We start from the raw sequence: 25,523 nt of genomic DNA on the forward strand, positions 1-25,523 counted from the left end.
CAGGCAGCTTTGCTGCCTCGTGATTGCAGCGTACAACACCGGAAAGGACGGTGTCTAACTGTAGTATCCTGCGTGTCGGAGGTCGAAGGCACATGCTCATGCTGCGTGGCACAGGCACCAGTGAACAGCAACCATGCAGCGTCTAGCCCAGGTTCGAACACACGACCTACCATGGAGGTGGTCGCCAGCAATAGGAATTCTCCCTGAAGGTGACCCAGCGATGTGAAGGTGTCAAGCTACTTCCATATAAACTCGAGCTCGGAGGTACTCCTGCAGCTACTGCAGTCAAAGACAGTGAAAGATGGCTAGCTGCTCCTTCTGGCACTGCATTAAACTTTGTCTCGAAGTTAACATCTGATCTAGATCGTCGCGTTCGCCACACTCCTGGATTGCTGTCACGCGCATCTGATGAGGAGGATGTGATTAAGATGGAGGGTATACATGTCAGCCGGTTACTTAGTATTCCTCCAAAGATGGCACTCACCACCTCTGAAATCGTAGCAGGCTCGAGTGGCAGAAAGTTTCCACTGGATGACAATGACTTCATTTGCACTGCTTTTCTTGTTTGACCAGCTCCCCTAGAGCCCTTTAAGATTTCCAAAATCTGCCTTTCAGACGTGCTGGTCGGCGTCTTCTGCGTTGTCATTATTCTGAATGAGTACTTTCCTTGCACTCTCAATACACCTTTTTGCGTGGTGGTATCTCAACTTCATAAGACAGATTCCTCCTCAAAGGCGTAATTCTTCTGATAGCTGCAGGACAGTCCATCACCCGTGAGGAATTGTTGCACAACGTATAGCTTCAGCCCTTTCCAGTCCCCTCAAAATTACTAAGTTACCCCATAGTCCTTCTGTCACTAATCCTTGTTTCGCTTTCTGCGGTTTCCTACCTAATTCTGAGATGCTGCACTCGTCATTCGAAAACATCATTGCGTTATGGCGTTTGTTGACCATTCTTTGGAAATAGACTAAAACGTTGCTCCCACTGTAAACTGGGCCCCACATAAATTCTCTCACTACTTATGCCTGGATTACAATTCTGAGCAAACTCTAGAACAGTTCGACACTGATTTTGAACTTCAAATGGGCGTTGCTGACTGCTATATTCCCTTCAAAGCCCTTGTGCACTATCCATAGGATGCAACGAACATCCTCTTTTAAATTCTAGTTTATTGAATTTTGCCTTCTGTCAGTACGATTCAATGTTTTCGTGTGGCACTGCGCAAAGAGCGCCGCGCGGGATTAACCGAGCGGTCTCAGGCGCTGCAGTCATGGACTGTGCGGCTGGTCCCGGCGGAGATTCGAGTCCTCCCTCGGGCATGGGTGTGTGTGTGTATGTCCTTAGGATAACTTAGGTTACGTAGTGTGTAAGCTTAGGGACTGATGACCTTAGCAGTTAAGTCCCATAAGATTTCACACACATCTGAACATCCGCAAAGAGCAACATTTCTTGAACGTTTCTGTAATATCATCTCCATCTTATTTATTTTTCCTCTACAGCTGTAGTTCCTTCCTTAGGTCTTAGGTCTGGTGTATTCTTCGTTTTCGACTTCTTTCGCGTTATCTACTACTAGCTTAACCTGTTGAGATAGTTTAGCTTTTCATTCGGTCTTCAACACCTGATATGGCCGGTTCGATTTATTCCATCACGTCTCTTTTTTCTTTTTCTTTTCCACTTCCTCTCTCAGATCCTCTAGTTCAATTTTCAATCCAGATTCCATTTCTCCGATGGCTGCCTCGAATTTACACTGAACGGTTAAAAATTTATGTTCGACTTTGCTTCGACCTGTTTCTATTTCATTTTCTACCCTCTGTTTTCTCATCTACTGCCGACATCTTGCTTTTTATTACTTTAACCCTTGTTCTAGGAATCATAAAGTACATATCAATGGCTGTTTCAAACTTAAGAGTGTCGAACTAGTCTAAGACAGCTACCTGCCACTTTAATGATAACAGTGTGCTGCACCATGGTCACAAGATAAAATGTTAGTATATTATAATCCCGTCTGTTATAACTGCGTGCGCAGCTCGTGGTCGTGCGGTAGCGTTCTCGCTTCCCGCGCCCGGGTTCGATTCCCAGCGGGGTCAGGGATTTTCTCTGCCTCGTGATGACTGGCTGTTGTGTGATGTCCTTAGGTTAGTTAGGTTTAAGTAGTTCTAAGTTCTAGGGGACTGATGACCACAGATGTTAAGTCCCATAGTGCTCAGAGCCATTTTTGTTATAACTGCCCGGCCCTGTGGTAAATAGTTCTACTGTTACTACTGACAATTCTTTACCATTCGCTACAACCACTGCTACCTTCTCGTAGGTAACTCCGATGTTGCGAACGTCCTTGCAATGCCACCTGAAACTTCATTTGAGGCCGGTCGAAGTGACCGTGCGGTTCTAAGCGCTGCAGTCTGGAACCGCGAGACCACTACGGTCGCAGGTTCGAATCCTGCCTCGGGCATGGATGTGTGTGATGTCCTTAGGTTAGTTAGGTTTAACTAGTTCTAAGTTATAGGGGACTAATGACCTCAGAAGTTGAGTCCCATAGTGCTCAGAGCCATTTGAACCATTTTGAACTTCATTTGATATTAATAATGTGTACTAATTAGAATTACCCCTGACAAGAAAAGATCAAGAAAAGTAATGCAATAAGTAATTTACTCTAAAGATAAATGATTGTTGCTGAGTGAACAAAATTTCAGGTTAAAATACAATAACTGACAGTAATACAGTAACAGTACAGTAATACTGCACAGTACAGTAGAGAAGGTATAGTAAATGAAAATCAATGTCTTTTTTTTTTTTTTAAGGAAATCGACTTGATAAGCAACGTCTCAAATGTGGAGTCACTTATGTGAAAAACTAAATTCTTTTTGTTTTTCCGTAATTCCACTAAAATTTAGAATAATTTTATGATCATCAGTCTTACGTCCGATTCCACATTACGGTGATTTCACATTAAGGTTTTAATTCTGCAAAGAGCAGAAAACGTCTGCTCACGTAGGTAGGGAAATACGTCAAATACTGCAATGCATTTCAGACAACTCTCCATACTCACAGTACGCGAGCAACCAAAAGCTACAAAGTTCATTTTCTCTATAAACGTTTTTGGATGAAGTATGACAGGATAATTCCAATAACTGTGCATGTTCTGCGTCATCTACATCTACATCTACATTTATACTCCGCAAGCCACCCAACGGTGTGTGGCGGAGGGCACTTTACGTGCCACTGTCATTACCTCCCTTTCCTGTTCCAGTCGCGTATGGTTCGGGGGAAGAACGACTGTCTGAAAGCCTCCGTGCGCGCTCTAATCTCTCTAATTTTACATTCGTGATCTCCTCGGGAGGTATAAGTAGGGGGAAGCAATAGAGAGATTCATACCTTGTATGTAATGGGTTTCTAGGTCAGTGGAAAGATTTTCAGTCCAACGACTACTGGATTGTGCCACGACGAAATAAATTTCGAAAATTTGCAGCTAACACTATCAAGAGTCCTACAAGTGTTTTCGCATTTAAAGAGTTTTCCGCCCAAATAATCAATGAAGTGCTTCAGTCCTGCAAATAACACATAGCTTTTTTTTACTGTCTACGGCTGCAGTTCCTTATTTGTAGCTTCAGCTTTGCTTTAAACCTGGAAGATATTAACATTTCTTTCTTGCAGGTCATATCCACCAAGTAGACCACGTTACACAATCAATGAAAATCACACAATTTCTTGCTCGAAAGAATATGTTGTTTGTCTGAAAGAAACAAGCGTACTTAATCATGAAACTCAAACAAACGACATAGAACTTCCCATGTTGACAACCAACGCATTTCAATACGTAAGAAATGTTGAGTGTGTTCACTGTCCATTTCCTCAGACTGTGAAAACATGGGAATTAGAGAATGTGATTTAATGAAATTAACAAATTTATCCAGTACACATTTCAAATCCTCAGACTTTTTCTTGCTGCTAAATCTTCTCTGTGTATGAAGCAATGAGTACACTTCACTACTGGTGCCAAAGGTTTCACTCAGGCCATTACACCTATCTTCAAGCATGTACAATCTCCGCCTGTAGTGATCGATACATGTTTATTCCATCTAATATCGTTGTTTATTATGAACTCATTAAGTGCACAAATCACATCTTCTGCCGTTGTTCGCTGAATCTCCGTATAGAACGAAAGCTCCTCACAAACTATCTCTTTATGCGGTGCACTATTATTCTTTCAAAGTTAATGTTGCCCTTGCTGGCAAGGAAGCGATTAAAAACGAATGTTATGTGTCTGTATTCATTTTGGTTGTTTTAATCTTTTAACAAACTGATTGAATCAGACCAACGTTCTTATTTCTCTGTTGTGATCTATCCATCAACATTATTTCATATTAATCGCACCGAATTTGAGTCAAGAGTTATTGGCAATGATGGATCTAGGAACACACATTGGGAGGGGTTTGTCATCGTCTTTTTAGAAATCCCAGAATAGGAGAGTGGACTGTGTAGGTGGAGACTTTATGTTTATAAGCATACAAATGACCAACATTTACTTGTTCTCTTTATAAAAATTGGAATTTGTCATAGGGGTGGGAGTATCCCGTCATTGAAGATGAAATCCATGAAATTCCGAGACGTTGTGCAGTTAATGTACAACATCGTTGAATGAGTGTCCTAACAAAAAAGGAATTTCTCTCACTTTTAGTAGTCCTGTGTAACGGTTGAGCAACTTCACTGCAGAAATATAATAAAATAGCAAAACATATTAATTTACAATCGAAGGTATATTTTGTAGGAATGAAAACTGTCGTGTTCTGCGGCAGTGTTACTTGAGTAGGTCATGATAGTAAGTGAATTTGTGTGTTATTCTGATTTACTAGGAGACGACCTGTAAGGATAAACAACAAAAGAAAGCGTTAGCTATGACTTCGCGTAATCACTTTTCAAATTCTTTTAGTGAAGATGAACTTAGCTATATGTGTACAGCAGATCCACCAAGTTTCACTTGAGTTAAAGTTTTCTGTTCTTTTTTTTCAGACCAAGTGCCTTAGATAATTAGAGTTATAATAGCATCTACTATTATAAACTCTCTTTGCATGTCGTCCTATTACTTTAAACATTTCCTACAGCATAAAATTAACTCTGTGTTTACCGATGATTTAATTAAAATAATGTTTGAGTGTATATCGCACAATTTGCTTTTTATGTGCAATGTTTCATTATTATTTTGATTCGGTAACCAGTGTTGCATCTTCTTACTTTAGTGACGTCACCGGTTCTGAGGCAAGCACCTTCGTGATATGTGCTCTCCTCCCGTCGTAATCGACTACAGATGGTGGTTCTCAGCAGCCACTTACGAATGAATGTCGTTGAAAATTATCATATGCAAAACGTTGCTCCTGGATGGACTCGGACGAAAAACCAAAGTTGTAAGTAATCCAAGGGATGCCACTGAATGGGAGTTGGGGTTGATTTACTATAATACTCGTTATTGCACCAACAAAGATTACACACCAACAAGAATTTATTTTGTTTAACTCTCCTTTTACAGACGCAGACCAAATTACTACTTCATACTACTTGTCACTTTTACCGAATCTCATAAAAACCGCGAACTGTAGCGTAATTCCATTTCCAACCCGCGGCTCACTCTCAACTGGCTCCTTCTTCCTATTTGGCCTGGACTCACATTATATTTAATCTCAAGTGGGCAAAGCACATAATAAATTACTTTACAATACATTTTTAAAATGCATAAATTTCGACAACAGCAACGCATTTGTAAGTAACACTTTTACAAAACAAAATACACTCACAATTTAATCACATGTGTATGAACAGAAGTAGGTCTGTCAATAAGAAAGAGAATTTACGCTAGGAAAAAAAGTATATTAAACAGTAAACATAGTCTAATTAGAAGGAATAATTGCATGTTAATAAAATTTTCTTCCCAACGTCCATCAACCGTGAGGATTAACTCAAGGAGAACGAAACGAAATACATTTGAAACTTATTGATTCGTCCACTGATAGTGGAGTGTCATCTAAGTGTCACAACGTACTACAATGCACTCACTTCTTCGTTGCCTGAGAACTGACTTGTGGTTGAAGTAATACATGAAGGGATAACCTCTCAGCAAACTTGAGTTTACAAAATATTTGACAGGTTTGGATCTGATAGTTACGCATCAAATTTGTAGGCTTGTTGCCTTTTATATAATTGGCAACAATAGAATTTGTAAGGTTAGTTGACTTATGTAATTTGCAGCAACAGAATTTGTAAATAAAAGAGTTCAAATGCACTTTTTAATAAATTTTATATGGCACAATGTTGTGGAAAAGTTCTTCACTGAAGAGGAAAACGTTTATTAAACAGGAAAATGTAGATAGCATACGACGTTTTCTGTAGGAACTGTTGAAGACAGTCCTTCAGGTATCTACAGACGTCGACCACAATATAATGCAAGATGAATTCCATTGTGACTTAAAGTCTGCAGCTAATGGCCATTATAAAGCGACTGTATAAATACAGTACTGGAAGAAAGACTAGCCTGTAATATGCATACTGGGTATTATACTGGTACGGTATGATAAAGTATTGCCTAGTTATAATTGTACAAAAATAGAAATAAAATAGTTATACATAGACAGAATTATTTTAATAAAATGTGTGAATGAAACTGTTAGTTGATTTGAGTTTTGATACAAATACAGTTTTTTAGTTAACTGTTTGGGTATCCGTTTGAAGAGAGAGCTGAGACCTATACAGTCTAGTTCATAAAGTGCTGACCAATTATTTTTAAATATTTTTTTAATGTGGTAACTATCCCCATTTGGGAAAACACGAGCCTTCTAAAAGAAAGGTAGCAGAAGAACAGTAAACCGTATAAAAATCCATTTTTAATGAACTGTTGACTTTAAGAATAGTATTTTTTAAAGAAGAGCAGAAAGCAGGAAGAGCTGGTCTCCAAACATCGTTAGAAAAAGTAAAATACATGTGTAGCATTAATCTGTAAGCAGAACTTCTAAAAGCTAAATATGTGGTACCGGTTCCCTTTCTTAAAAATACGATTTGCATTTAATTAAAAGTTAATTGACGTTCTCAGATCCCGATCGCTAAAGTCCAGTAACAGTCTATGGTTGTACAGTTTGCCACGGGTGAACCACGGGTATAAGAGGCCTTCCAACAGTTAATGTGGATGAGTAGGAAAGACAAATCCGTAATGTTCAGATACAGCATTAGTAGCGTCTTGCTTAACACAATCAAGTCGTTTAAATATGTGGGCGTAACGTTGCAAAGCGATTGAAATGCAACGAGCATGTGAGGATTTTGAGAGGGAAGACGAATGGTCGACTTTGGTTTATTGGGAGAATTCTAGGAAAATGTGGTCATGAGTAAAGAAGGCCGCATATAGGTTGCTAGTTCGACCTGTTCTTGATTACTGATCGAGTGTTTGGGAATTTCACCACGTCAGATTAAAGAAATTAATTGAGGCAGATCGGCGGTGGACTGCTAGATTTGCTACCAGTAGGTTCGAAAAACGCAGAAATGTTAAGGGGAAGCTTCGGGAAGCTAAAAGGGGATCTCTGGAGAGAAGGCGCGTACTTTATAAGGAACACTTTTGAGAACATTTAGAGAACCGGCATTTGAAGCTGACTGTTCTGTGATCCTACTGATTGCAGGAGAACCAAGAAGATACGAGAAATTAGCGCTCATAAGGAGGAGTACAGACAGTCGTTTTTCCAACAATCTGTCTACTACATGTACAGGGAAGGAAACTACTAGTAGCTGTACAGGTTACCTTCCGCCCCTCTCCATATCGTGGCTTGTGGAATATGTATGTTGATGGAGACGCAAAAGAAAAATCCGCTGGAAAAATTAATTTACCAGTGTGAGAATCATAATAGGCGTCCTAGAATTCGCATTTACCTACGTTCCATTATGTTCCGCCGCCATGCGTGCTTTTAACAGCCCAATAAGAAAGAAAGAAATTCATAAATGTCAGCCCCAGCTATACACAGCAATGGTTCAAATGGCTCTGAGCACTATGGGACTTAACTACTGTGGTCATCAGTCCCCTAGAACTTAGAACTACTTAAACCTAACTAACCTAAGGACATCACACACATCCATGCCCGATTCAGGATTCGAACCCGCGACCATAGCAGTCGCGCGGTTCCGGACTGCGCGCCTACAACCGCTAGACCACCGCGGCCGGCTATACACAGCAATAAAAGCAACTGAATGCTACGCAAAATTTACGAAAATGAAATGTGATCACTTTTATATCAGTTACTATGTAAAATAAACCATTGTTCACAGAATTAAAACTACCTTTATATTCCCCCAATAAATTACACATTGTGATCCTCGTGGTACGTGATTTGGAACTTCAGTATGGGCAACTGTCTATTACATTAGTCATGATCAATGTATATAACCGGTTGCCACCGATGTTGAAGTCGTAGGACTTAGAAGTGGCAGCAGTTTTGATAGTGCGAGTGGTGCAGTCAATTTCCTGACGAATCTCTGTAACAGATCTAAAGCGAATCCCGTGAAATGGTTCCTTGATTTTAGGTATCAAGCTGAATTTACAATGGCTTATGTCTGGAGATTATGGTGAGTGGTGCACCACTTTTCAGTCCTATCGATCGAACAAGTCAGTTGCGCCCAAGCGTTGACCTGCAAAAGCACGGACGGGTACTGCAGAAACTGTCTCCATTTCCCTCTCTAACCTGTTTATTTTTTAAACACATTTTTAGACAAAGAAGCGGTGACACATTCTCCAAGACCCGCCAATCACTATGCTGGACAACTCATGGCGGTATATGGCGCAAGCTGACTGATTTGTTTAGTCGATTGGGCTGGGAAGTGCTATACCACCACGAGACTCTCTGCACCTAATCCATTGTGACTTCTTCTGATGGTTGAAGCACTTCATAGCATTCGTTTTAGAACTGTTACTGAGATTTGTCGGACAACAGACTGCTCCACTCGAACTGTGAACACAACTGGCGCTGGTAAGGGTATCCTACGACTTCTACATCACTGGCAAAGAGTTTTACACAACGTTGGTGACAGTAAAACCTTGTAACGTTTGTCTACCTTGTATAAGTTGTAAATGCGTAATTGGCATTATTAAATTATCAACCCTCACAATAACGTCCTTACAGTATTAATCTCAAAAGCCAATGAAACTGGTACAGCTGCCTAATATCGTGTAAGGCCCCCGCGAGCGCACTGAAATGCCGCAACACGACGTGGCGTGGACTCGAGTAATGTCTCACGTAGTGCTGAAGGGAACTGACGCCATTAACCTGCAGGGCCGTCCATAAATCCGTAAGAGTACGAAGTGGTGGAGATCTCTTCTGAACAACACGTTGCAAGGATTCTCAGAAACGCTCAATAATGATCATGTGTGGGGAGTTCGGGGGCCAGCAGAAGTGTTTAAAGTCAGAAGATTGTTCATGGACCCATTCGGTAGCAATTCTGGACTGTGGGGTGTCACATTGTCCTGTGGAATTGTCCAAGTCAGTTGGAACGCACAGTGGACATTACGAATACAGATGATCAGATAGGACGCTTACATACGTCTCACCTGGAAGAGTCGTGGGGCCCCATATCACTCTAACTGCACACGAACCACACCATTACAGATCGTACGCCAGCTTGAACAGCCCATAGATTCACAATGTTGTCTCCATACCGGTACACGTCCATCCGCTAGATACAATTTGAAACGAGACTCTTCCGTCTTGTAGCAACGTTTCGAAGAGTTTCGTACCCTCATTTTCTGGCGAAGTGACCCAAGAAGAATTCATCATTGGAATACGCCGAGAAAGAATGCAATCGCGTAGAGACTCGTCCGACCAGGCAACATGTTTCCAGTCATCAACAGTTCAACGCCGGCGTAGACGAGTAGAGTAGATGCGTAAAGTATTGTGTCGTGCAGTCATCAAGGGTACACGAGTGTGCCTTTGGCTCCGAAAGCCCATATAGATAAGGTTTCGCTAAATGGTTCGCACTGTGACACTTGTTGGTAGAGCAACACTAAAATCTGCAGCAATCTGCGAAGGGTTGCAGTTCTGTCACGTTGAACGCTTCTCTTCCATCGTTTTTGGTCCCATTCTTGCTGAATCTTTTTTCGGTAGAAGCGACGTCGGAGATTTGCTGTTTTACCGGATACCCGATATCCTCGGTGTTGTTGTTGTTGTGGTCTGCAGTCCAGAGATTAGTTTGATGCAGCTCTCCATGCTACACTATCTTGTGCATACCTCTTCATCTCCGAATAACTACCGCAACCTACATCCTTCCGAATCTGCTTAGTGTATTAATTTCTTGGTCTCCATCTACAATTTTTACCCTCCATGCTTCCCTGTAATACTAAATTGGTGATTCCTAATGCCTCGGAACGTGCTCTCTCCGATTCTATTCAGTATCTCCTCGTGATCTACCTTCTAATCTTCAGCATTTTCCTGTAGCACCGCGTTTATAAAGCTTCTATTCTCTTCTTGTCTACACTGTTTATCGTCCATGTTTCACAACCATAGACGGCTTCACTCCATACAAATAATTTCATAAAATACTTCCTGGCACATAATCTATACTCGATGTTAACAAATTTCTCTTCTTCAGAAATGCTTTCCTTGCCATAGCCAGTCTACATTTTGTATCCACTCTACTTGACCATCATCAGTTATTCCCTCCTGAAATAGCAAAATTCATTTACTACTTTAAGTGCCTCGTTTCTTTACCTAATACCCTCAGCATCACCGGATTTAATTCGACTACATTCCATTATCCTCGTTTTGCTTTTGTTGATGTTCATCTTATGTTTCCTTTCAAGACACTGCCCATTCCGCTAAACTTCTCTTCCAGGTTCTTTGCTGTCTCTAACAGAATTACAGTGTCGTCTGCAAACCTCAAAGTTTTTATTTCTCCTCCATGGATTTTAATTCCTACTTCAAACTTTTCTTTTGTTTCCTTCAGTGCTTGCTCAATATACAGATTTAATAACATCTGGGATAGGCTACAACCCTGTATCACTCCAACCTCAATCACCGCTTCCCTTTCATGCCCTTCGACTCATTTAACTGCCATCTGGTTTCTGTACAAATTGTAAATAGCCTTTCGCTCCCTGTATTTTACACCTGCCACCCTCAGAAGTTTAAAGATAGTATTCCAGTCAACATTATCAAAAACTTTTCCTAAGTCCACAAATTCTAGAAACGTAGGTTTGTCTTTACTTCAGATGTGTTCTAAGATAAGTCGTAGGGTCAGTATTGCCTCGCGTGTCCAACATTTCTACAGAATTCAAGATGATCTTCCCAGAGGTCAGAAACGTAGGTTTGCCTTTACTTCACCTGTGTTCTAAGATAAATCGTAGGGTCAGTATTGCCTCGCGTGTTCCAACATTTCTACAGAATTCAAGATGGTCTTCCCAGACGTCGACTTCTACCAGTTTTTCCAATCGTTTATAAAGAATTCGTGTTAGTATTTTGCAGCCATGGCTTATTAAACATAGTTCGGTAATTTTCACACCTGTCATCAGCTGCTTTGTTTGGGATAGGAATTAGACTTAGAGAAAGCTTTTGACAATGTTGACTGGAATACTCTCTTTCAAATTCTGAAGGTGGCAGGGGTAAAATACAGGGAGCGAACGGCTATTTACAATTTGTACAGAAACCAGATGGCAGTCATAAGAGTCGAGGGACATGAAAGGGAAGCAGTGGTTGGGAAGGGAGTGAGACAGGGTTGTAGCCTCTCCCCGATGTTATACAATCTGTATATTGAGCAAGCAATAAAGGAAACAAAAGAAAAGTTCGGAGTAGGTATTAACATCCATGGAGAAGAAATAAAAAATTTGGGGTTCGCCGATGACATTGTAATTTTGTCAGAGACAGCAAAGGACTTGGAAGAGCAGTTGAACGGAATGGACAGTGTCTTGAAAGGAGGATATAAGATGAACATCAACAAAAGCAAAGCGAGGATAATGGAATGTAGTCGAATTAAGTCGGGCGATGCTGAGGGAATTAGATTAGGAAATGAGACACTTAAAGTATTAAAGGAGTTTTTCTATCTGGGGAGCAAAATAACTGATGATGGTCGAAGTAGAGAGGATATAAAATGTAGACTGGCAATGGCAAGGAAAGAGTTTCTGAAGAAGAGAAATTTGTTAACATCGAGTATAGATTTAAGTGTCAGGAAGTCGTTCTGAAAGTATTTGTATGGAGTGTAGCCATGTATGGAAGTGAAACATGGACCATAAATAGTTTGGACAAGAAGAGAGAATAGAAGCTTTCGAAATGTGGTGCTACAGAAGAATGCTGAAGATTAGATGGGTAGATCACATAACTAATGAGGAGATTGAACAGAATTGGGGAGAAGAGGAGTTTGTGGCACAACTTGACAAGAAGAAGGGTCCAGTTGGCAGGACATGTTCTGAGGCATCAAGGGATCACAAATTTAGCATTGGAGGGCGGCGTGGAGGGTAAAAAACGTATAGGGAGACCAAGAGATGAATACACTAAGCAGATTCAGAGGGATGTAGGTTGCAGTAAGTACTGGGAGATGAGGAAGCTTGTACAGGATAGAGTAGCACGGAGAGCTGCATCAAACCAGTCTCAGGACTGAAGACCACAACAACAATAACAGGAATTATAATATTCTTCTTGAAGTCTGAAGGTATTTCGCCTATCTCATCCATCTTGCTCACCAGATGGAAGAGTTTTCTCAGGGCCGGTTCTCCCAAGGCCATCAGTAGTTGTAATGAAATGTTGTATACACCGGGGTCTTACTTACGTCTTTCAGTGCTCTGTCGAATTCTTCACGCAGTATCATATCTCCGATTTTATCTTCCTCTACGTCCTCTTCCATTTCCATAATATTGCTCTCAAGTACATCGCCCTAGTATAGACCGTCTTTGTACTCCTTCCATCTTTCTGCTTTACCTTCCTTGCTTAGGACTGGTTTTCCCTCTGAGCTCTTGATATTCATACAGGCGGTTCTCTTTTCTCAAAACGTCTGTTTAACTTTCCTGTAGGCAGTATCTATCTTACCCATAGAGATAAATGCCTCTACATCCTTACATTTGTCCTTTAGCCACTCAAGCTTAGCCATTTTGCTCTTCCTGTCGATCTCATATTTAAGACATTTGTATTCCTTTTCACCTGCTTCATTTACTCCATTTTTGTATTTTCTTCTTTCATCAAATTCAATATCTCTTCTGATGCATAGGATTTCTATTGGCCCTCGTCTTTTCACCTACTTGATCTTTAGCTGCTCTCACTATTCCCTCTCCCAAAGCTACCCATTCTTCTTCGACTGTATTTATTTCCCCCGTCCTCTCTCTGAAACTCTCTACAACCTCTAGTTCTTCCAGTTTACCCAGACCCAATCTCCTTATATTTCTAACTTTTTGCAGTTTCTTTAGTTTTAATCTGCAGTTCATAGCCAATAAATTCTGCTCCGACTCCACATCTGCCCCTGGAAATGTCTAACAATTTAAAGCATTGTTTCTAAATCTCTGCCTTACCATTATACACTCCTGGAAATTGAAATAAGAACACCGTGTATTCATTGTCCCAGGATGGAGAAACTTTATTGACACATTCCTGGGGTCAGATACATCACATGATCACACTGACAGAACCACAGGCACATAGACACAGGCAACAGAGCATGCACAATGTCGGCACTAGTACAGTGAATATCCACCTTTCGCAGCAATGCAGGCTGCTATTCTCCCATGGAGACGATCGTAGAGATGCTGGATGTAGTCCTGTGGAACGGCTTGCCATGCCATTTCCACCTGGCGCCTCAGTTGGACCAGCGTTCGTGCTGGACGTGCAGACCGCGTGAGACGACGCTTCATCCAGTCCCAAACATGCTCAATGGGGGACAGATCCGGAGATCTTGCTGGCCAGGGTAGTTGACTTACACCTTCTAGAGCACGTTGGGTGGCACAGGATACATGCGGACGTGCATTGTCCTGTTGGAACAGCAAGTTCCCTTGCCGGTCTAGGAATGGTAGAACGATGGGTTCGATGACGGTTTGGATGTACCGTGCACTATTCAGTGTCCCCTCGACGATCACCAGTGGTGTACGGCCAGTGTAGGAGATCGCTCCCCACACCATGATGCCGGGTGTTGGCCCTGTGTACCTCGGTCGTATGCAGTCCTGATTGTGGCGCTCACCTGCACGGCGCCAAACACGCATACGCCCATCATTGGCACCAAGGCAGAAGCGACTCTCATCGCTGAAGACGACACGTCTCCATTCGTCCCTCCATTCACGCCTGTCGCGACACCACTGGAGGCGGGCTGCACGATGTTGGGGCGTGAGCGGAAGACGGCCTAACGGTGTGCGGGACCGTAGCCCAGCTTCATGGAGACGGTTGCGAATGGTCCTCGCCGATACCCCAGGAGCAACAGTGTCCCTAATTTGCTGGGAAGTGGCGGTGCGGTCCCCTACGGCACTGCGTAGGGTCCTACGGTCTTGGCGAGCATCCGTGCGTCGCTGCGGTCCAGTCCTAGGTCGACGGGCACGTGCACCTTCCGCCGACCACTGGCGACAACATCGATGTACTGTGGAGACCTCACGCCCCACGTGTTGAGCAATTCGGCGGTACGTCCACCCGGCCTCCCGCATGCCCACTATACGCCCTCGCTCAAAGTCCGTCAACTGCACATACGGTTCACGTCCACGCTGTCGCGGCATGCTACCAGTGTTAAAGACTGCGATGGAGCTCCGTATGCCACGGCAAACTGGCTGACACTGACGGCGGCGGTGCACAAATGCTGCGCAGCTAGCGCCATTCGACAGCCAACACCGCGGTTCCTGGTGTGTCCGCTGTGCCGTGCGTGTGATCATTGCTTGTACAGCCCTCTCGCAGTGTCCGGAGCAAGTATGGTGGGTCTGACACACCGGTGTCAATGTGTTCTTTTTTCCATTTCCAGGAGTGTATATTGTATCTGAAACCTTTCAGTGTCTCCAGGTCTCTTCCACGTATGCAACCTTCTTTCGTGATTCTTAAACCAAGTTTTAGCTATGATTAAGGGGACACGCCCCTGAACGGGTTGCATTTTGAGCATTATCTTCACCCTCTGATCTATAAATGAGAGACAGCTCAAAATTCTTACACGTAATTAGGGTCATCAGTCAAAGTATTTCCCAAAAGATCATTGAGATATTTATTATGTTATGGTACTGACAACAATATTTATAATAGTATAAAAAGCGGAACACTATTTCACTGCGGTAACGTTTTTTTATTTTATTTTTATTTTTGGAACCACTGACTACACAGCAAGGAAAAAGAGTCAGAGTACAGACAATATTCACAGAAGTGTTTTATGCCTTCAGTTTCCTTCCCTAATGCTGATCTGTGATAAAGGCAAGTAATTTATTGCACTACAACAAAGATTTTTTTAATATCTTTGTTGTAGTGTAGTTCAAATATCACCGACATCATCATCATGTAATAAATTTTCCAGGAAATAGTAGGCAAGGGAGGTAGAGGAGGTCATTCTCAATATCTGTACCAATTTTTGTGAGTTTAACTTCAGTCATTAAGAGAAAACTGTACCTGAATGATGAAAATTCAAGTTCTTGGTAAATCGCAAAAGAAGATTTACAGATTTATTAAGTTACCACTAAGCTCGTTTAGAACATTCCAGCCGTATACTCCAGTTGTCCTTCTGTTTTCTTATCCTCCATATTCCTTCTCTTCATTCTTTTCTTTATCCTTGACTCCTTGGTAGCAGCTGCTGCAATTGTCTCTGCTTCGGCTACCCGCCGCTTACCAATAGCAGTTAGAGCTGCCAATAGCAGTTAGAGCTGTCTGGATGTTTAGTTTCTTCATAACATTGATCCTTGAAATTGCACCATCATTGAATGTTATTATTGCATCCATTGCATCTTCAGCACTGTCGGCCAAACAAATACAATTTTTTAGGTATTCTCTCCCATATGCAGCTGTTGAAGCTTTCATTTGCATTCTAAGAGAGACCATGCACACATCTTCTAAGTAGATTTTTATTTGCCAGATCCCTATATATAGCTCTAATTGCCTCCATTACATCAAGTAGTAAGGAATTCTTGTGGGTGAATTGGTAAGGAATTCTTGTGGACATATTGTATGCCTGGAGCTTGCTCAACCAGTACTTGCACCACGAATCATCCCCTTTTGGACACAAACCATGCTGGGGGGTTTCATCTGTTGACACTGTGTGAAACCATGTTGCCCAAACAGGTCGTCTCATGTTCTCCAAATCTCTTACGTTTCTCCTTATTGCTAATCCATAATATTGAGTCAAAGAATCAATTTTACTTTTTGTAAGACGACCTGAAGCGCCTATGTTTTCCATCTGACAGCTTTTTTCCACTGAAGTCATAATTTTCTCAGCTGAGCTCCCATTCTTATTTGCACATGCCTAACACATTCAAGCTTTTTTGTCGGAGTCCCCCCATGCGGACTGTCATTAATAACAGTAGTGTGTAAATTACGGTCTCCATCCCCAAGGTAGCCTACATCCCTCACACCACGACTGACCTCTGATCTAAAAATGTTTAGAACTACTTTCGTTTCCATGTTTCCACTTCGGCCATCCCAAAATAAAATGGTTAAAATGGCGCTGAGCACTATGCTACTTAACTTCTGAGGTCATCAGTCTCCTAGAACTTAGAACTAATTAAACCTAACTAACCTAAGGACATCACACACATCCATGCCCGAGGCAGGATTCGAACCTGCGACCGTAGCGGTCGCTCGGCTCCAGACTGTAGCGCCTAGAACCGCACGGCCACTCCGGCCAGCGGCCATCCCAGGTCTGTACACAAACATGGGTGCCAATAAATTTATTTGAACAAACCTGGCAGTGCTTTGTTAGACATTCATAATCTAGTATCTTACCAGTTTCAATACATGTGGCAGTTACAACCCCATTCACAGAAGTATAACCTCTCTTCTGCCAAGATCTATCAAATGCTGCTACAATGTCTGTATTCTCAGACAAGCCTACTGCTTCTTCTGTTGCTCTTTACACTGAATGTTCATCTACACCACATAAAGCATTATATATTAATTTATTGTTTCTGAAAAACCTCAGCCGGCCGCTGTGACCGAGTGGTTCTAAGCGCTCTAGTCCGGAACCGCGCTGCAGCTATGGTCGCAGGTTCGAATCCTGCCTCCGACACGGCTGTATGTGATGTCCTTAGGTTAGTTAGGTTTAAGTAGTTCTAAGTCTATGGGACTGATGATCTCAGATGTTATGTTCGAAAATGTTCAAAAGTGTGTGAAATCTTATGAAACTTAACTGCTAAGGTCATCAGTCCCTAAGCTTACACACTACTTAACTTAAATTATCCTAAGGACAAACACACACACCCATGCCAGAGGGAGGACTCGAACCTCCGCCGGGACCAGCCAGATGTTAAGTCCCATAGTGCTTAGAGCTCAATGGAGGTGGAGGGAAATCCATCACCGCAGAAAAAGTGTGAGCAGCACTCCTTCCCCTACCAGTACATCGCACTACATAAGAAAGCTGAATATTTACACTGTAATGTCGACTATCAGTTACTGGCGATGTCATAATATCGCTGTTTATCTTACACGAGTTACAGGCAATCGCTGACCGACTTGAAAGACCATTCCTTGCTGAAATGTCCTCAGAAACTTCAATACTATTCACAATTGCGGTACTTACATTTCACAGGACTCTGCAAAAGTCTTGACAGCGTATTTAGTTTTACAATAACATTTCCGTTGTTATTGCTTCTCACAGTACTACTAGGCTTGTTCTTATTACATTCAAGAAGCGGAAGTTCACTGAAGAAATGAAAAATTTAAAAATAATACTTCGTAATATATTGATGATTATGATGAGGTCCCATACTCCGAGGAGCGTAGGGGACGATGCGGGAAACCCGCACCGCCGTACTAGGCAAAGTCCTAGCGGAGCTGGTTTGCCATTGTCTGACTCCGGCGTAATGTATTATGCCAATATTTTTTCAGATATGCAGACGCTCAGGCTAATATTCTACGGAAATATCAGAGGAATGGAGCGAACCACATTAATTAGATAAGTCACTGAATTTTAAGAAAATCGCAGTAAAGCTAAAAATGATGCAAGTGGGTGAGAGCAGTAGCTGAAAGGAATAGGATCAATTTAATGTGACAGACCAGACGTAAAACATTTTTAGCTACAAAATACACAACTAGGCAATAAACCTGGCAGAATAATACTAAAAAAGATTCAAACAAATTGGTCTGGGGATAGAAAAAGATCCCTTTCTGCAAGGAGGTAATACAGTCACAAAGGAAAACTAAAACAGAACTCTTAAATGCCACTTGTTGTACATTTGGTGGTCCTATTCCAGCTAAGCGTGGATGATAGTATTACAAATACCAAGTTGACAAAAACAAATGTGAAACACGCCGGTAGTGTTTTCGCGGCAGGTTACGTTTAAGGTAGAACTAATAAATGAAACGAAGCGAATTAAAATTGTATGATAGAATGAAGAAATTTTATCTGTTTCACTATGGATATGGGTTTCTAGAAGCTCCCTATTAACTGATTACTTTTCTGTGTGTACAACTGCTGCATGTAGAGCGTCTTAAAATCTTCTCCCCGTCGTTCCAAGATCTTCATTAGGTTCTGTGGGAATATAGCATGTTTATCTTTGTTTTAAATATTTCAACACTGGTTTCCCTTTTTGACTGTTTGTGTACTGTAGTATATCAATAAGTTTTGTTATTCACTTTGAGTTTTCTGCATCATGGCACTTGCTAACTTACAAATGTCAAGGGTGTAGCCACATTAGCAAGTTAATTTCAGAAAAAATCTAGCTCATTGTCGTTGAAAATGGAAATGATTAAAATAAAAATGGAAAGACCTCAACACAGATCAAGATCATGGTTCATGTACAACCGTTGTTGAGAAATTGGTTAGAGATTCCGACGCTTCAGGAAGGGCGCAGTATGGAGAGCAGCCACGTCGATAGTTACCTGCCTGGAACGGCCGTTATGTCAGGTTATAAATGACAGAGGATAGGTAACGGTGCCATTATATGCCCCTATATACGTTACGGTATTACTGGATACCGGCAGATAATCCAGCAGGATTATTCCGGCTTCTGTGGGGAGGCCTTCGGCGCTGGACACGACCTGTGTGGTACCTTCTCGTGTGGAGGTACGCAGCAGATAAGGCTGCCTGATCCATCCCATGTCCTGCGGAAGCAAGTCACCATATATACACATCTGCATATGCAGAATGTAAGGAATAGGGTGTCCCAGTCGTAGCAGAGGAGTAGTATGTTCCAAGTCCGCAGCGCTTGTGATCTTTCTTTTCTTAAGATTATCAAAAGTCAAAAATAATTTATGTTCATATGTGAAGTACTTGTGAATAAACTCAAAATACTCGTATTACTTTTCTTTTAAAATGACAACCTGAAGGAGGCGTTAAATATTCTCTCAATAACGGATGGGATGTGAAATATGTATTGGCTACACAATCATGTACTCCTTTACGTAACGCATGTCACATGTAAAAGAATCAAAAACTGTAAAAGGGTGGATGGACGATCATATTCAATGTAATTCACTGCATTTTCTCGTTTTTCCCATGAAATATCACGAAATTTCTCTTTGAAATTGACTCTTTAAAGCTTTAATACGTCAACTTTCGACTCAGATAGAGGGTTCGGAACTGATTCATTGGACCGACTGTAACGCAGATCAAAAGCTAGGGGCCTGATCCGACATACACTGAAGAGCAAAAACATTATGACAACAAGCCACTGCGAGATTGAATGCTTCCCTGTGGTGTTGCAGACACGTGACGCAGCAAGGAAGAAATGTAAGCCTAAGAGAGACGGTTGGGCAGTCATTTTAGCGAAGACACGGGCCGCAAATGGGGAAATCCACTGATATAAGCGGTTTCGGCAAAGGGCACATTGCTGTGGCGCCACGGCGGAAACGAGAATCTCTGAAACGGCGAAACTGGTCGCCTGTTGGCGTACTACTGTCGTGAGCACCTATGGAAAGTGGTTGAGGGATGGTGAAATAACGAGTGGCTAGTATGGTATTGGACGACCACGGCATCACAAAACGCAAACGCAGCAGAGGTTAGCACCTCCCTCCTCTCCCCCGCTGTAAGTGGTCATGGTGTTGGACTGCCAAGCAGGCGAGCAGTTGATGGTTGGAGAGGCGATATCACCCCCTACCGGTAGTCGGCGTAAACCAGTTGTTGGCCACTGATGAATCATATTTACATGGATCGTGAGCATCCCTTCAGCATCAACTAAGGTCTGAAGATGGCCCGATATTTGAATCTTTAAGCAATCAACTGCGTTTCCTTTGTCTGGTCTAGACTTCCTAATATAACACTTACACCACCTCTATTAGGTCATCATTGATGGCATGGTACAAGGTAAACAATTTTACCAGTAAGTGGCGTTAGTCTCAGTAATGCCTAAGACGTCAGGTGTAGTTGTTTTATGAAAAAACCTTTTAAAATGTACATTATTATTTAACTTAGAGAAACATGCGAAAGAAAAATTTTAATATGTAATCAAATTGTACTAACAAGCTCGTAGCTGCAACATTACACACCTGCCAGAATTAGAATATACGATTAAGAAGTGATACAAATCGAAACAGCCAGTATATAAATTCCCACCAAACTGCGGACCTCATTAAGCAGCTTAATAATTGGCGTCCTCAGTTTGTGTTACCCAGCGAATGTCGGACTACGGGCAACCACCCCTGTGAGTCTTTGTGCATGGTTCCTAATTTTCCAGTCTTCCTTAGAAAAGTTCTTGGATGGTGGCTGGCATGTAACATGGGAACTTCCACGTTGTTTTCACGCAGTTCCCCTGCTTTGACGCTTCCCACCGTTGTCTGGTGGTTCCCTAGCTGTTTACTTGCCAGATTTTCTTGTGAAAACCACTGAGAATCCCTCCAGGTGATTCTCTGAGTTCCTGAGTTGTCACGAAGGCTACATCCAAATAAAAAGCAAATAGGCTTGCAATGGAAATCACTGTGAGCCTACACTCAAGTACCTCAGGCATTCGGTTCATGACAGTGACTCTTGGCTGTGAGTCAATGTTTAAGCAGGGCACCCCTTCAAAAACGAAGCAAACACTTCAGTTAAACTACACTTGTCTATCTTCTGTGGTCATCGGAAAACTTTCACTGTATCCATGTGCGACTTTAGTGGAGCGACTCTGTCCCGCAGATCTGGCTGTGAAGTACACTCCTGGAAATTGAAATAAGAACACCGTGAATTCATTGTCCCAGGATGGAGAAACTTTATTGACACATTCCTGGGGTCAGATACATCACATGACCACACTGACAGAACCACAGGCACATAGACACAGGCAAATGAGCATGCACAATGTCGGCACTAGTACAGTGTATATCCACCTTTCGCAGCAATGCAGGCTGCTATTCTCCAATGGAGACGATCGTAGAGATGCTGGATGTAGTCCTGTGGAACGGCTTGCCATGCCATTTCCACCTGGCGCCTCAGTAGGACCAGCGTTCGCGCTGGACGTGCAGACCGCGTGAGACGACGCTTCATCCAGTCCCAAACATGCTCAATAGGGGACAGATCCGGAGATCTTGCTGGCCAGGGTAGTTGACGTACACCTTCTATAGCACGTTGGGTGGCACGGGATACATGCGGACGTGCATTGTCCTGTTGGAACAGCAAGTTCCCTTGCCGGTCTAGGAATGGTAGAACGATGGGTTCGATGACGGTTTGGATGTACCGTGCACTATTCAGTGTCCCCTCGACGATCACCAGTGGTGTACGGCCAGTGTAGGAGATCGCTCCCCACACCATCATGCCGGGTGTTGGCCCTGTGTGCCTCGGTCGTATGCAGTCCTGATTGTGGCGCTCACCTGCACGGCGCCAAACACGCATACGACCATCATTGGCACCAAGGCAGAAGCGACTCTCATCGCTGAAGACGACACGTCTCCATTCGTCCCTCCATTCACGCCTGTCGCGACACCACTGGAGGCGGGCTGCACGATGTTGGGGCGTGAGCGGAAGACGGCCTAACGGTGTGCGGGACCGTAGCCCAGCTTCATGGAGACGGTTGCGAATGGTCCTCGCCGATACCCCAGGAGCAACAGTGTCCCTAATTTGCTGGGAAGTGGCGGTGCGGTCCCCTACGGCACTGCGTAGGATCCTACGGTCTTGGCGTGCATCCGTGCGTCGCTGCGGTCCGGTCCCAGGTCGACGGGCACATGCACCTTCCGCCGACCACTGGCGACAACATCGATGTACTGAGGAGACCTCACGCCCCACGTGTTGAGCTATTCGGCGGTACGTCCACCCGGCCTCCCGCATGCCCACTATACGCCCTCGCTCAAAGTCCGTCAACTGCACATACGGTTCACGTCCACGCTGTCGCGGCATGCTACCAGTGTTAAAGACTGCGATGGAGCTCCGTATGCCACGGCAAACTGGCTGACACTGACGGCGGCGGTGCACAAATGCTGCGCAGCTAGCGCCATTCGACGGCCAACACCGCGGTTCCTGGTGTGTCCGCTGTGCCGTGCGTGTGATCATTGCTTGTACAACCCTCTCGCAGTGTCCGGAGCAAGTATGGTGGGTCTGACACACCGGTGTCAATGTGTTCTTTTTTCCATTTCCAGGAGTGTATTACGTATTACAGTAGAACAAGATTATGTCAGCTGGCTCCGCAGATGACGAAGAGATTAAAAGCATTAGTTTCTTTATTGTAGGACCTCAAGCATATATTACGTCACAGTATTACCTTATGTAGACAATTGGAAGACAGTGTGTAGCTTGATACTTCATTTTGGTATATAAGCTTACTTCGGCTTTATTGCCTTCATCAGGACATTTTTAAGCAATCGCTGTCATTTATAATTCACATAACATATAATTTTTTTTTTACATTTGATGTTATACTCAACATCCTGACGTTGTAGATAGCCATGTCAACTTTGAGTAAACCATTATTGCTGTCTGTAGTTGTTGTTCGAAATTTTTATTGAAATTTTGTATAGGGACAATGGATAACCGAAACATCAGACATTGCAAACACATCAATAACAGTTACACAGATACACGACACACAACATAAATATCTTTGAGTAGACAACTAGCTGTCAAATTTGGTTTTCTACGTCTGTAAGACAGTAAAAAAGGTACTATAATTGAACCATGGACCTTGCTCTTGGTGGGGAGGCTTGCGTGCCTCAACGATACAGATAGTCGTACCGTAGGTGCAACCACAATGGAGCGGTATCTGTTGAGAGGCCAGACAAACGTGTGGTTCCTGAAGAGGGGCGGCAGCCATTTCAGTAGTTGCAGGGGCAACAGTCTGCATGATTGACTGATCTGGACTTGTAACATTAATGAAAACGGCCTTGCTGTTGTGGTGCTGTGAACGGCTGAAAGCAAGGGGAAACTACAGCCGTAATTTTTCCCGAGGGCATTCAGCTTTGCTGTATGGTTAAATGATGATGGCGTCCTCTTGGGTAAAATATTTCGGAGGTAAAATAGTCCCCCATACGGATCTCCGGACGGGGACTACTCAGGAGGATGTCGTTATCAGAAGAAAGAAAACTGGCATTCTACGGATCGGAGCGTGAAATGTCAGATCCCTTAATCGGGCAGGTAGGTTAGAAAATTTAAAAAGGGAAATGGATAGGTTAAAGTTAAATATAGTGGGAATTAATGAAGTTTGGTGGCAGGAGGAACAACACTTCTGGTCAGGTGAAAACAGGGTTATAATACAAAATCAAATATGGGTAATGCAGGAGTAGGTTTAATAATGAATAAAAAAATAGGAGTTTGTATTCCTTTTTGCCTGCTTCATTTACTGCATTTTTATATTTTCTCCTTTCATCAATTAAATTCAATATTTCTTCTGTTACCCAAGGATTTCTACTAGCCCTCGTCTTTTTTACCTACTTGATCCTCTGCTGCCTTCGCTACTTCATCCCTCAAAGCTACCCGTTCTTCTTCTACAGTATTTCTTTGCCCCATTCCTGTCAATTGTTCCCTTATGCTCTCCCTGAAACTATGTACAACCTCTGGTTCTTTCAGTTTATCCATGTCCCATCTCCTTAAATTCCCACCTTTTTGCAGTTTCTTCAGTTTTAATCTACAGGTCATAACCAATAGATTGTGGTCAGAGTCCACATCTGTCCCTGGAAATGTCTTACAATTTAAAACCTGGTTCCTAAATCTCTGTCTTACCATTATATAATCTATCTGATACCTTTTAGTATCTCCAGGGTTCTTCCATGTACACAACCTTCTTTCATGATTCTTAAACCAAGTGTTAGTTATGATTATGTTGTGCTCTGTGCAAAATTCTACCAGGCGGCTTCCTCTTTCATTTCTTAGCCCCAATCCATATTCACCTACTATGTTTCCTTCTCTCCCTTTTCCTACACTCGAATTCCAGTCACCCATGACTATTAAATTTTCGTCTCCCTTCACAATCTGAATGATTTCTTTTATTTGATCATACATTTCTTCAATTTCTTCGTCATCTGCAGAGCTAGTTGGCATATAAACTTGTACTACTGTAGTAGGTGTGGTCTTCGTATCTATCTTGGCCACAATAATGCGTTCACTATGCTGTTTGTAGTAGCTTACCTGCATTCCTATTTTCCTATTCATTATTAAACCTTCTCCTGCATTACCCCTATTTGATTTTGTGTTTATAACCCTGTAGTCACCTGACCAGAAGTCTTGTTCCTCCTGCCATCGAACTTCACTAATTCCCACTATATCTAACTTTAACCTATTCATTTCCCTTTTTAAATTTTCTAACCTACCTGCCCGATTAAGCGATCTGACATTCCACGCTCCGATCCGTAGAACGCCAGTTTTCTTTCTCCTGATAACGACATCCTCTTGAGTAGTCCCCACCCGGAGATCCGAATGGGGGACTATTTTACATCCGGAATATTTTACCCAGGAGGACGCCATCATCATTTAATAATACAGTAAAGCTGCATGCCCTCGGGAAAAATTACGGCTGTAATTTCCCCTTGCTTTCAGCCGTTCGCAGTACCAGCACAGCAAGGCCGTTTTGGTTATTGTTACAAAGCCAGATCAGTCAATCATCCAGACTGTTGCCCTTGCAACTACTGAAAAGGCTGCTGCCCCTCTTCAGGAACCACACGTTTGTCTGGCCTCTCAACAGATACCCTTCCGTTGTGGTTGCACCTACGGTACCGCTATCTGTGTCGCTGAGGCACGCAAGCCTCCCCACCACCGGCAAGGTCCATGGTTAATGGGGATATATATATATATATATATATATATATATATATATATATATATAAATTATACGTAAATGCGATTCTTTGCAGATGTACTGATGAGTTCTCTACCATGGCACAATATATGCTGCAGGTCCCACAATAAAGAAACTTAGGGCAATACTGCCATACGAAGAAAAAGGGATACTCCCGCGATTAATTCGCTTGGAAATAAAACGGAGTAACGCCCTTACTAGTTCCAAATTCAACAAACGATGTCGCAGAGTGAAA

The sequence above is a fragment of the Schistocerca serialis genome, chromosome 1, assembly GCF_023864345.2.
Source record: "Schistocerca serialis cubense isolate TAMUIC-IGC-003099 chromosome 1, iqSchSeri2.2, whole genome shotgun sequence".
NCBI lineage: Eukaryota > Metazoa > Arthropoda > Insecta > Orthoptera > Acrididae > Schistocerca > Schistocerca serialis.